Below are 13,403 nucleotides of genomic sequence, written 5' to 3'. Positions count from 1 at the left end.
CGTCAATTCGTATGCAAAAACTGGAGTCTACCTATCACGTAGTAAGTACATTATAAGACCTCTATTGATGTGCATGTCACACATCTCAACTCTATTCATGCTCTGAGATTATTGTACGTAAAACTATCCATAGAAGAATGTAAATAAACCGTAGTAAGTCTACCTACGACATGAGCTAGAAAGGACTGACGACAAAGATCGTCCTTTTGAGAATAGAATATCAAAACATCAATGTAGAAGAGTATGGAAAAACTACGTCAGAACGGTTCTTTATCTTCAGTAGGCTCGAAGACTCGTGTATAGCTAAGCGTACAAAACAGACAAAATGTATGGACACAACACTATTAGGCGAGGCATCAAATGACTAAAGAGAGGATTTATTGACGATCTAACAATCGCGAAATTACTAATAGCTGACTTCAGAGCCGCAAAGTAATTTGACAAGATACCAATGTGGGTTATGGAAATAATTTTCCTAGCTAACAACACTACGGCCAAGGCTACACCTAGGTGTCAACATGGCAACATTGACCGACATAGAACATCGCGCGACGTTACTAGTTTCATCATCGAAGCCTCACCTCAATGATTATGGCGCGAGAGGGGTGCTTAGTTACGTCAAAAGAGAAAACATGGTGCAGGTGACAGTCATATCCAGTTTTGCAAAGTACAGACCATTCACAACTTTCTGAAGTACATAATTGAAATCATTAAAAGTGGAATGTAAATTGTTAACCAATAGTACGTACGAAAACACAAGAAGCATACAAAAGCTTCTTTCAAATCGATAACTAAATAATGTACCTAACAAAAGAAAAAAAAAACGCTAATAAGAAAAGACTAAAGTATTCTCCAAGCGTGGCTGAAGGAAGGTAATGAGGTGATAAGCGTGCCTCCAAACACAAATGCAATTGTAAAATCCTTGACCAAACGTTTTAGACTTTAGACATTAGGATTTAGCACATGGACTTCAACTTTCTTGAACAAAAACAGTTGAATAACAAATTAAACGATAAGGATGTTCATTCAGCGTACAAGTTTCTGCAGATGGGTGAACTCAGACTTTATAAATACAATACAAGTGTACTGGATCTTGAGCCATTGAACAATACCTGTGAAGTTTAGCACAAATCATATGAACACGTTATGAGCAGAGAAGATGAATTAGATACAGTTCAAGGTTATTTCGAGATGAATATATAGACGATTGTTGTAATGCCATAATTTATAGAACGTTAATCTTTCAATCAGGTAAAGTCATTGCTTGACTGATTATATTAACAGGTGCAGATAAGCGTGTCAATGGCTTGACAGAAACAGACGATTTAAAAATATCGTTTTTCAACTGCAGAAAACTTAAGGATTTTTTTTTATTCTCACATGCATAGGGGCCTGTGTGTGTTATAAAAACAAACCACAGTTAGATTATGTGTGAATCTTCTAGGTTTATTGACAAAACCAGTCTAGTTCACATCAGTACAGAAGAGGTCGTGGATCGCGACCCACGTGCCGTTATCTGCTACAAAGCTATATCAAGAACATGAGGTCATCATATGGCTCCTATAAAAGATAACAGCTCCAATCTTTATTCTTTGTTTAGATTTACAGTAGTTTGTAATGCGAACATTGTCTTTGAGAAAATGTTGTGCTAGATATTATGACAGATTACAATGATGTATCTGTATGACTCTTAAGCTTGAATATTGAATATCACTTCACTGATCTATGATAATGTCTCAAATAATAGTACGCAAGCTATTAATAGTGAAATATTAACTATCAATTTGAACGATAAGGTTTATACTCATTACCATTACTGTTTATAAGAGGAACTTCCTGCTGATAAGAGGATTTCCATGGTCAATAAGTAGGTGCTGAGCATTTTAATATCGGTACTTTGGTAATTCTAAAACTTGGTTATAACAATTGTAGAGGGAGAGATCAGCATAGGATTACATCTCCTTAAGGGTTCCGGAATCTATACTATCCAAATCATTGCAGAACTTCTGCAGCACGAAGCTATCGATTTAAAATCCGTTTCAACTTTGCACTATAAACTGTAGTTCTCATACAAGCATAACATAAAAAGACCGGAATTCGGTCCTATGATACGATACTGGGCGTAATACCGACTTTCACTTTCCATTGCGGTGACAACATGACAACGTCAACGGATCGTAGGTCTTATAAAACAATGATCGATTCAGAAGGAAGTCATTAATATGAGGAGTTTGAAGACTAGAATATTACTCTTGCGAGTTAGACTGACTGCAGTGCAGATGATGAATTGATAAAACATAACAGAAAGGTATTTAATTAATTAAAGGAATCATCCGATCATCCTATTCGGTAAGCTGTGGATAAAATGTACCAGATCTTAAGGCCTGCTAGTGTCATCAAGATCCAAATAAGAACGTCATATCCGTGACAAATAAATGATCATGTAACTGGCTAGAGACGATACACATGACCACTAATATACGAGCACAGTACAATAACACAATGATATTAGAAGTCCACATTATCATTGTTTCTTACTCATAAACCATTAAAATTTTACGATACCTTATCGTTCTGTTTATTAAACGAGACGATAAAGCCATGAAAACAAAACAAAATCACCTATGAGGTTTGTCAACAACAATTTGTAATGGTCCATCGTATATTGGGTATTAGCCGTGTTCCCGCGGTTTCACCTGCGTTCTGTGGGAACTACTGAATAACTGTACCAGAATAAAATATAGCCTACATAATATGTATATTACTCGGGAAGAGTGTAGCTTTCCAAGACTGAAAGATTTTTTAAATCGGTTCAGTAGTTTCGAAACCTTTAAGGTACAAAGAAACAAAAATGTTTCCTCTTTATTATATTAGTATAGATTTTATGTCTCAGCTTATTTCAACAGGTGTGTCATGGTGTACATAGCTCCTAGTATTTTGCTTTTTTTTTTTCAAGTCAATGAGATCAACACTCAATGGCAGAGAACTCCAATGAATAGAGATGCTAAATGCAGTACCTCCATTCTTTCTACGGAGGACATTTGGAATATAATCGATTGCAAAGAAAGATTGATACACATAAGACGTCAACCATTTTAATAAAATATCAGCTTATAAATCAGGAGTTATTGGTTGATAAAAATACCAAGAATGTTACAAACTAAAGGTTATACTGTGTTGCTATGGCAACCGCCGTGTAAACATTGACCAGGGTGGACAAAAAGAGTAAACATGCACGTACATTAGGTTTTATTAACGTACTTTCGTTGGTCGTAGTCCTTTCTTGGAAAATGTACGGGCTTTCTATTATTGCAACGGCATTTTTAGGGTGATTTGTGCACTTGTAAAACTTCCCTAAGTTTTAAACCTATGAGTATAGTATGCTAAGCTTTAGCTATTAAAGCGTAATAGTTCTTATGGATCTCTTTATTTTTATTAGCCTTAGTGTGACTCACACTGCCTAGACTTTTAATTTATTGTACAATGCATATTTTTTACCTCTTTTAGGATAAAATTAAGTTATCCTTCAATAGTTTTTATGCACAACAGGTTTTATTCGCAATGTCACTCGAAAGACATACTACGACGGAATCTTAACATAAAAACACTCCCTAATCTACCAACAACAAAATTATATAAACGCAAAAACATAATGACAAAAAGAAGAAAATAATAGTTTTAAGGAAAAGTCTACCAAAAATCTGAAAAATAAGAGGAATAGGAAGACGCAAAATATTGACAAACTAAAATCTCAGAGAAGGGTAAATGGAAACAGCACCAAATAATGAAATTCATAGCAACACATAAGTCATTGAAACCTACAGGTACATGGGAAAACCATACATTACATTTCAGCATTCATATCACGAGTATTACAGGTGTTCTTTGAGACAACAATAAAGTGATCTACTTGAGACTTGAGTCTATACATGACAGCAAATTGATACCTATCATAAATGTAACGGACGTGAATAAATTGCAGACTACAATACCCGTGCAGGAAGAAGATTGTGACCTAACGGAGCTTAGAATATACAATGCATGATATAATATGAAAGTCCAATTACCTAAACTGTTGAATGGTTTCCATACTATTGAGATGTGAATTTCCTGAGAGTAAAGTATTATAGGTCCTGGTATGAAAATTTATTTATTTATTTATTTAAAATACTTTATGCACATTGTACAACGGCGGACTTAACGCCTTAGGCGTTCTCTGCCAGTCTACCTTAGGGTGGTGGTGAAACAGAAGTGGTAGGTGCAACACAGTTTGAGCATAAGTGCAAGAAAATAAAAATAAATATATTTATGTATATACAACATGTAACGTAATTAACGCACACCCTCAAACACCCCAATTAGAATATTATGTTATAATCATAATACATACACTGAATTTTTAATTTAACATCTATATGCATTGTTATTTACTAAATTAGTTATACCAATTCTTGGAGAACTTTTTGGTCATACTACTACGCACGCAAATATCGCGCCGCGCGCCGCTCGACTCGACACAACATAACGAAACTACGGAAAAAGCCGACAATACACGAAGTCTTATTACTTTGAGTTACGGTCTATTTGAATTTGTTTTGACTGCACTGGGTTAATATGACAATAATTTCCGTAGTTTTAATTATTTTTGGGATAGAAAATTATCTATATTAAAAATGATATAACTCGATTCAGTAAACGATTCTGAACAAACTAATTTCAGGATGTGCGTTAATTAAGTTACATGTTGTATAAATATAATAAATATATATATATATATATATATATATATATATATATATATATATATTACTGAATCCAAGAGAAGAAAGTGAAGAAAATGAACTAGTGTAATGATTCCGCCAACTTGCCATGGATGTGATTACGCAGTTTAATTTTAAACGTGTGTCGACTATTTACCATCCTGACCTCCAAGGGTAGCTCATTCCAGAGAAGGATAGATTTAACAAAGAAGGAAGAGTGAATAATATCTGAACGGTGAGCAGGGCAGTGAAGAAGACGATTATTAGAGGAGCGGAGATTTTTATTGTGCTGTGAACACACATATTGAAAGTGGGAGGTTAAGTATGCAGGTGAAGACGGGGTATATAGTATAGAAAAAAGAGTAGTTAATGCCCTCATCACACGTCGTTGTCTTATCGGTAGCCATTTAAGTTGCGCTCGATACGCTGACACATGATCGTACTTGCGAAGGTTAAAGACGAATCGAATGCAATTATTGAGAAGCCGGTCTAGTTTATTGAGCAGATCTGCATTCAGGTCATAGTAGCAAACATCACCATAGTCGATTATAGGAAAGATTAAGGTTTGCATAAGCATTGCTTTTACATGGACAGGTAGCAAGTTTTTAAACCGATAGAGAAACCGCAGCGTATTCGTGATTTTTTGACTGACAGCTGCAACTTGAGCTTGCCAATTGAGTGAGGAGTCAAGTTGTAGGCCCAAATTCTTCACAGAGCAGCTGTACGGTATATCTATCCCGTCAAATACCAAAGTTGGCAACCCAAGGGCGTCTACTTTTCCTAAATTTCTTGAGCTACCAATGATAATGGCTTGGCATTTGACAGGATTAACTGCCACTCCAAACCTGTCAGACCAACTCTTGACTACCTCCAAGTCTTTGTTCATTTTAACAAGCGTAGCTGCCAGCTCATTCACTTTTGTGTGACGATACAACTGCAAGTCATCGGCATAGAGATGATACGAACACTGAAGTTCAGGAGTAAGGAAATTTATAAATATAGAGAATAACAGAGGTGAGAGTATGCCGCCTTGAGGAACGCCAGCATTCAAAGTACACCAGGTAGATGAATCCTCATCCACCCGAACCGACTGCTGGCGATCATGAAGATAAGAAGAAAACCAGTCTAACGCCTTAGAAGAGACCATAAGATTTGATAGAATAGATAAAAGGATATCATGACTGACGGTATTGAACGCATTTGAAAAATCCACTAGTACCAACACTGTGAGATTAGCGTCTTCCATAGCAAATCTAATATCGCCAGTCACTTTGAGGAGGGCAGAAGAAGTGCTGTGGCCCGGCCTAAATCCGGATTGGAAAGGGCTCAGTAGCTTATTGCCGTAGATGAAACGAGCAAATTGCTTATGAGCACAAGCCTCAAGCACTTTGGATAAGAAAGGTAGGATGGAAATTGGACGAAAGTGACTGGGGAGGGTGGGACTGGAAATTTTAGGAAGAGGACGCACGTAAGCTTTCCGCCAAAGTGAGGGAAAAACTCCAGAGTAGAGAGAAAAGTTTATGATATGAGTGATAACAGGAAGGATTGGGACTAGGATAGGGACAATCATCTGACGGCTGATGTTATCACACCCCACCGCCTTAGATTTGATGGACAGGATAATCTTTTTGACCTCTTCCTCGTCGACTGGCACAAAACCAAAAGATTTGATATCGGGACGCGTTAGACCATGAATATAATTAAGAGTATCTTGCTTCATTAAATAGTCCAAACGAGAGGAAGAAGAAGTGCAGAAATGACTATTTAAAGCATCAAAACTAATTGTGTTAGGCAGGTCCAAATGTCGCGATTTGCCAATACCCAGAGTTCCAAGGAACTTCCAGATGTCAGCAGAAGACGAGGATGATATATTATTCAATATATGGCGGCGTTTAGCATTACGTATCATCGTATTACACCGATTCCTCGCAGTTTTAAACTGAGCCCAGTTTTCATCAGTACGGTCTTTTTTAAATTTACGGAATGCACGGTCCCGCCTACGCATTGCTATACGTATGAGTTCAGTCATCCACGGTGCTGGCGGCCGTTTCACTCTGACTTTTTTAACTGGTGCATGGCGATCATATAATATGTTCACCATGTTATTAAAAATCAAAATTTTATGATCTACATCATCAGACGTCATTAATGGTGTCCAATCAACGTCTAGCGCATCCTTGACCAACCGCTCAGTATCCATCCTTGCAAAACAACGCCTATGCAAAATCTTGGGCTTGGGCTTAGGAGGTTTGAGGATATAGGAGAGGAAAATGAGGTCGTGGTGAGAAAAACCAGGCGCAGTATATTGACCGTGACAGGAAATAAGGGAGAGGTTAGACGTCAGAATTAGGTCCAGCCAGGAATCATCACCAATCTTAGATCGGTGAGTAGCCTGAAGAGGTAAAATATGCAAGCTGGATGATTCCAGAACGTGCAAAAGTTTACGGGTTCGAGGAGAGTTGGGAGCAAGGAGATTTGTATTAAAATCACCCATGATGATGTAATGAGCATACTCAGAACCTAACGATTCTAAAACCGATTCCAAATCAGTGAAGTAGTCGACAGAGGGGGGGCAGTAAACCACACCAACGACGGCTTTGGCTCCTTTGACTGAAACCTCCAAAAAGAGAAATTCAGCACTAGGCAGAGGACTAGAAGAAGTAGCCAAGATCTTATAAGGAAAGTCCGATCGAAGGTATATTGCCACGCCACCCCCTCTTCTCCCAAGCCGATCATTCCGAATAAGAACGAAGCCAGGAAGAGGGTACGAGGTGGATAAGAGATTTGGTTTGAGCCAGCTCTCGGAAATCAGGACGGCATGCACATTGCTGTTGAAAAAAGTCTCATATAGTTCACTATAGTGACTAGGAACACTTTGAGCGTTAATATGACACACATTTAACACCTTATCTGTTTGCTTGAATTGATTTCTCAATGTATCACCAAGTGTATCAGTCAGAGAACAGAAACTAACATCACTATTGCTCACATCCAAAGACTCATTGGCAGAATGAAAACAGTCGTCATCAGAATTCATAAATCCTAAATATATAAACTAAAAAAAATAATACTATACAAATAATTAATGATTTTAAAACACAAACAGAATTAACCTCCACCCGCCAGCTAACACCAATAAAAAAATTGAAATAACAACACAAAACAAAACACAACGGACATAAATAAGAAATGAAAACTTTAAGAACATAAAAAAAAGAATGAAACTATTTCTGAACGAAAAGTATTTGATCCGTGCAATGACTGACATTATATTAGTGTGACAGGTGACAATGTCATTTCAAGAAAAAGTACCTGCGATTGTGGAAAGTAAACAAATCTAAAATCTAAACGTTAAATTATTCTTATCCTTTTAGCGGGTAACTAACAAATTGAAATAAAAATTACAAAGGTACTATAAATTTAACAAAATTTGGTAAGAATAAAAGATTACAAGGAGAGGAAAAAAAAATATAAAGACAATAGATATAAACATTGAGTAAGTACAGTTATAAATATAATTATGGTTTGTTTCTTATACTAAAAATGTCAGTCACATACCAATAATAGATTTATTTCCAGGGTATCTCGAGACGTTATGCAGCATTCGATTTCGAAGGGAACTTCTCCAGGAGAGGCTTTAGCTCGTCCATCGACACAATCCTGTGGCGACTGCCATCCGATGCCTTAATGACGATCACGCCATCCTGTGTCCAACAAGCACGCATACCGAAGTGCAGTCGTGCCTTCGCGAAGATGGACTGCCTGGTTTTCGTCAGGAACTCCTTGACTGAGATTTTGGTGCCTCTCATCCTAGTCTTAGTCTTCCAAACAGTCGACTTGACATCTGAAGAAGAAAACCTCACAAGAATGGGCCGTGCATGATCCTTACTAGGACTGCCAAGACGGTGGGCAACTTTTATACTGGCCGCTGTTATGTCCTTCAGACCCAATTTGCTGCTGAGGACACCAAGGACCATGGAAGAGCAGTCCTCTTTCACTTCTTCAGGAAGCCCTTGGAAAATCAAAGCCTTTCGCCGGTGCCTCATCTCCAACCCATCAATATGCAGCACACACTCGGCGATCTGCTTTCTGAGCAAACACAACACGTTGAAGATAAGCTCCCTGAAGGTCCGGAACTCTTCAGCAATTTTAGCTACAGTTTCCTTGGCAGGTCCTGCAGCCTGAATTTGTGCTCCGAGTTGGTCCATCTTCTGATTGAAACTCTCCTCAAGACTTCTCTGTATGGACAGTATTTCTGATAACTGTGACATTCTTCCTTTATTATGTATTGTGACTTTTATTAATATGTAAAAATTCTTCTGAGTGCAAGTGCTGATGGTGATGTGACAGGTGGTGTTTTAGTACTTAATCAGGTTACATTTAAGTGTCCTAATGTAAGTACCTAATAATTAAGTTATATACTTAAACTTTAACTAAAAATAATTTTAAAAAAATAATTTAATATATTTTTAAAAGGCTCAGAGAATCTGGTAAAAATGAAAATATGGAAAGACAAGAAACAAAGATGTTGGAATTGAACCAAAAAGAGATAATGTTGATTTCATGATTTGATCATAACACGGGTTTACGAGTTAACAAGGCAACAGAAAATAATTGCAACTTTATTAACTGAGGCGTTTGAAAGGAGGATATTTAAGCAGCAATTACCATGATAACAATGCAAGTGAACGGATGAGAAAGGCTAGACTTGGAAAAAATATGCAAGTTAATTGTATTTCTTGTGAAAGTAAAACTTGTAGACTGAAACAAAGAGTTTGCTAATATACACAAATACCTGTTCAGCTGGTCACGGTCTGTGAAGCGTGGACTGGATTAAAACGCTACAGAATAATGGTTAAAACTCATTCTGACAGAAAAGATTTTCCAGATACAATCCTTTCAATTTCATTAGAAGAGATGCGACAGACGAGTGAAGAATTTGATATATGCCGTGGAAACTCTCAGAGAATTAAGGTCAGGCAATCAGATTACCTATCACCGGTATCGAAATTGGAGGAGCACGACAAGAAAATTGAATAATCAATATCGATTCTGTACGGCCTTAAGTGAATCCATTAGAAGAGACGCGAGCTCTAACATTAATGGCGTGAAATTCAGGTATACTCAACTTAAGTATCAATCATCTAAAGGAAATCTTTTATTTTATATTGCAATCATTGTAAAGCACCAAGGAGAACGGCTTGAGGTATTTTATTATTAAAGTATCGTAAAGATAAACAAAAGTAAACATAGGTAACTACTTAATTGGTGTCAGAAGTGATCATCATTATCTAGCTGAGATGATATTAAAAGTATTATGACTGTAATATAAAATTAAATCTTCATAGCATAAATATGATTCATTCCTTTATTAAAAATGCAATACATCGAGACTTCTTTTCAGAGAGCTCAACTGAAAGCCTCTGACAAAGCGTTGTACGATTCCCAAGCGACTACTTCAATGAAAATTTTAGAAGCCGGGTAACTATTTCAATGGAGAGAAGTTGAATGGGGAATAGCCTAGTTTTTTTACAAAAGGAAAAGCATGATCACAGATTGAAATATATCCTACAGAAGAAACCTACACGTTAAAATTACTACCTTGAGCTAAAGATAAGATTAATTGAAAATAATAAAACCTATAAAAGGCCGGAAATGATCCAACTAAGCGTGAGATTTATAATAAGACCTATAGTGGGGTTTAATTAAAGGTAGCAGTGAATCAGATCCTTATCGCCCACACGTGCACGTCAGGAGTTGCAAATACATTTTGTCCTAATACGTATAAATGACGCGCGACATTATTTGCTTCTATGTAATTTTACGCCAATAAGCTGACTGTGAACATGGTTATATTAATCATTACTGTTTTTGAGAAACAGGATTCTGATCTTCAAAAGCTTGCATGATCATTCAGCAATTCAATCTGGTCATTATTTTTTCTCGTATCATCGATGGCACGTTGGCCTGCTTGCGACGAAGAGTTTATAACAAATAGTAACTGGAATTTTTCAAATACCTAAGTTAATTTGAGAAGGAGGATCTAGCACTGCAAATGTAGGCAAGTAGACCTACCTAGACTAGCACTCATATATCCAACGGTAGCCATACACATAATGACACACCTGCTTATAATTCAAAGCACCCTAATGGTGCCTAAGCAGTAGGTTACGTAACCAATGGGTAAGTTACGAAATACTCATATACTTTGCATACAAGACATTAGTACTATAGATATAGCAATAGAATCATGTAATGAACATTAAAATCTTATGGAAGCAATTGCGGTTATACTAACATAGAATAAATTATACGCCAGTCATACAATTTCAAAGATAACATTTATCTTTCGCGTGCTATTTGCATTTCCACATTTAACATCGTCTATTCGTGAATTAATATGTAACAAGGACTTGAGAAAATTATACTTCATAATTGTTTTAGGGTATGATTTAAGCTGTCACCAATTTAATTCATTTTGTGTTTCTTAAATAATAGGGTTTGCCCTCAAAATAGTAGGTTTGTCACCAAATGTAGTCACCAAACAATATAAAATCAATTCCACAATAAATTACCGAAAATCATGGAGATATGGGGTCAAGTACCAAATAAATGGTTTTGTATGTATTATAACAGGTTTGTCCCAATAGTTTTTAAGCAAACTAATTTAAAGAGATCACCAATAAATCATATATTATATCAGCGGTTCCCGAATTCTTTTGGCTTCGGAACCCTTTTCGTTTCACCATTTTTCGGCGGAACCCTAGCTTAAGTAAGAAGTAAACTAAAGACGTAAATACACTTAGGTACGGCTCGTGGCGCGTGGTAGCGCACCAAATGGTTATATGGTTAGAGACATATTCAGTATACTCAGGCGTAGCATGACTATCTGCCACACGGGCCAGAAAACAATTTAGCCGCCCTTGAGTTTGTGTATTATGTGAATAGTTTTCAGTTTGAAGACTGACAAAGTAAACGCAAAAAGAAATAGATTGGGCTTGTACAGGTGCGAGGCGAGCGAGCGCGATTTTTTTTAACTATAAGAAGAAGTTCCAAGCACCCGCTAGCATTGAAAGACTTCAGTGGCAGCCCTAATCGCGAGCGAAGCGAGCGCGAATTTTTTTTTAGTTTAAGTACCTACACAAAATAAACAAAAACACTGTAAATTAATAAGGTCTCAAAAAGTATAATATCCACACAAAAAAGCAAATGCAAGTGAAAGCAGCTAGCGAAGAAAGCGCTATTGCTTTTTCTGAACCAGAGGAATAAAAAATAAACATAAAAGGAAACCTCGACGGAAGAGCGCGAAATTTTTTCGGTGTTGGATACTTGAGCAATTAAACGAATATATAAGCATCACCCGTAACATGGAGTCGCGAGCGAAGCGAGCGCGAAATTTTCGGATTCGCGGAGGTGCAAAAGTTGGAAATATTGTCACACTTTGATTCATGGTAAAAATAGCCACTGGAAACACTCGTATGCCGTGTCATTTCACGTCCTGTCAAATGTATGAAAACGTATAATCCTGGCGATGAAATAAGCCCAAAAATGCGGTGCTTTTTGGCCGACTCGCTACCTACATTTGCCGATTGCCGAAGACCTGTAGGTATTAAGTTATTCTACAATTTGTAACAAACGGAATTAAATTATCTGCTGCCGTGGCCTTCCCCCGCTACTTGTCGCGAACTCGTACTTACACTCCCGAGTGGTACCCACCTACATGATGCCTAAATGGAATTTTGGAATGCAATATTTAAAACAATTTAATTGAAAATTAATAATAATTTAATATTGTCAAAAGTGAAACGATTTACGATATGGAAATCTTGAATTTTCCACGGAACGCCTGAGGGCCTGTCACGGAACCTCAGGGTTCCGCGGAACCCCATTTGGGAACCGCTGTATTATATCACTAGAAAATTTCATGAAGGTCTAAAAATGTAGGGTGGTCGTCATCATCCTTTCAACCAAAAGAGTCTACTACTTAACTGGTCATGTGCCCCCCCAAAGGGTTATAATTTCCACAGGTAGTATAAATATATTTAAATTAAATTTCTAGCTGAATAGTAAATAAAACACTTAATTAAAGTCAAAATAATCAATATTTATTGTTAAAAATAACAATCACTGAATAATCGGCTGGTTTGGATTTTCAAGGGCGCCCTCTTTTTTTTTTCTGGCCGATAAGTAATTTTTTTGCTTCTGGTGGGGGGTTGGGCACCTTTACGCCTATGGCTAATCCGATAATATGCTTGCATTGTATGATCGTACCTACAACCAACCTACAACCCATTCGGTGAGGCCCGAAAGCGCGCCAATTTGTCTCCCTTCCCTTCCTCTTCCCTTTGAACACATTTTCATTAAAATTATAAACTGATGTATTCAATTGGTAACGAATACATTATTTAAATAACTGAACGAAATAAAATGTAACTACTGTATTGGTGACAAAATAACAAATAAAAAGGAGTCGCGGTCAGGGATCGATTAATCGATTTATTTGGTGACAGATCTACCATTTTGAGCACCAAGCTATTATTTCAGTAATAAAACTATTATTATAAGAACGAAGTTTATATTCATGTAATGCACTACAGTTTTATTGGTAATCCATCTCATATTTTACACATTATATTAACAATA

The 13,403-nt window shown here is 36.9% G+C and overlaps 1 protein-coding gene across 8 annotated transcripts in view; it reads right to left on the bottom strand.

Moving 5' to 3' along the window:
- The window catches only part of LOC110377693 (NAD kinase), a 47,084-nt gene that overhangs the window by 20,460 nt on the left and 13,221 nt on the right, over nt 1-13,403 (bottom strand). The window lies entirely within an intron of this gene.

Source organism: Helicoverpa armigera, chromosome 18, assembly GCF_030705265.1.
Source record: "Helicoverpa armigera isolate CAAS_96S chromosome 18, ASM3070526v1, whole genome shotgun sequence".
NCBI lineage: Eukaryota > Metazoa > Arthropoda > Insecta > Lepidoptera > Noctuidae > Helicoverpa > Helicoverpa armigera.
The sequence above is the reverse complement of the archived record's forward strand: the minus strand, read 5'-3'. Positions and strand labels throughout refer to the sequence as shown.